The sequence below is a fragment of the Vespula pensylvanica genome, chromosome 10, assembly GCF_014466175.1.
Source record: "Vespula pensylvanica isolate Volc-1 chromosome 10, ASM1446617v1, whole genome shotgun sequence".
NCBI lineage: Eukaryota > Metazoa > Arthropoda > Insecta > Hymenoptera > Vespidae > Vespula > Vespula pensylvanica.
Genome location: NC_057694.1, coordinates 6136603 through 6137758, shown reverse-complemented (window position 1 = coordinate 6137758; position 1156 = coordinate 6136603). Strand labels below are relative to the sequence as shown.

Below are 1156 nucleotides of genomic sequence, written 5' to 3'. Positions count from 1 at the left end.
TTTTTTTTTTTTTTTTATTGGCAAAGTCGCTCTTTAAGTTTTTAACATATTTTGAAAATCTTATTGGACTCTTTTCCCTTTTTTTCTGTTGTCTCTATCGTCGAATTTCTTTTTTTATTTTTTCTTATTCTTTCTATTTTTTCTTTCTTTTTCATTGGCGAGATCGTTTCTTTAGATTTTAACTTGTTTTGAAAATATCTTTTTGAAACTCGTGATTTTTTCTCTCTTTCTGTCTCTCTTTCTCTCTCTCTCTCTCTCTTTCTCTCCCCTTCTCTCTCTCTCTCTCTCTCTCTCTCTTTCTTTCTCTTTCTCTCTTACCAATACTGTCAATCTACTCCTTGAAACATATTTCATTATTGAGATTAGAGATATTCGGCTGAAGTCATTTCAACGAGGCGTGTTTTAATTTTGAAGTAGGCGCTTATGACTCAAACGAGACGGTCAATAAACGCGCCGCAAATAAACCTCTCGTGCACACGTCAACTTTAATACTCGCCACGGTACGCTCTTTAATCACATTAAAAAAATGAAGCACGCGGAAGTTGATATCGCACAGAGGGGAGAACACGATTTTATATGCTTCTCGACGTTGTATCTCTTTCTTTCTTTCTTTTTTTTTTTTATTTTTTTATTTATTTATTTATTTTTTTCTTAATGCATGTAGATGAATTTCTAAATGTATCACCGTATATGTGTATATATATATATATATATATATATATATATACACACGTATATAAATATATAGATAATCTCACGCTTTCTCTTTCTTCTCTATTTTTTTTTAATATATATATATACATATATATATATATATACATATTACTCATATAGAAAGAAGAAAAATTTGTTTAATCGACAGAACGTCGTCAGACCGTCTCTTCGCAACAACATGACCAGACTATTCGAATAGAGAGAGCTGACAAATAATCAAGTGACATACACGCGAGCACTATTTTTGGCAAACCTTTGAGGATCAATATAGTAGTCGGACAGCTGTATCAGCCGGTAATACAACGCTGTTAAAGTACCTTGTGCGGATTCATTGGATGAAAGTGTAGTGATGCATACGTTATAGCAAACGTAAATACGTTAATAACGATCTCTTTCTCTCTATTTCTCTCTCTCTCTCTCTCTCTCTCTCTCTCTCTCTCTC

The 1156-nt window shown here is 32.6% G+C and overlaps 1 protein-coding gene across 6 annotated transcripts in view; it reads left to right on the top strand.

The window, feature by feature from the left end:
- The window catches only part of LOC122632555 (long-chain-fatty-acid--CoA ligase 5), a 10610-nt gene that overhangs the window by 7916 nt on the left and 1538 nt on the right, over nt 1–1156 (top strand). The window lies entirely within an intron of this gene.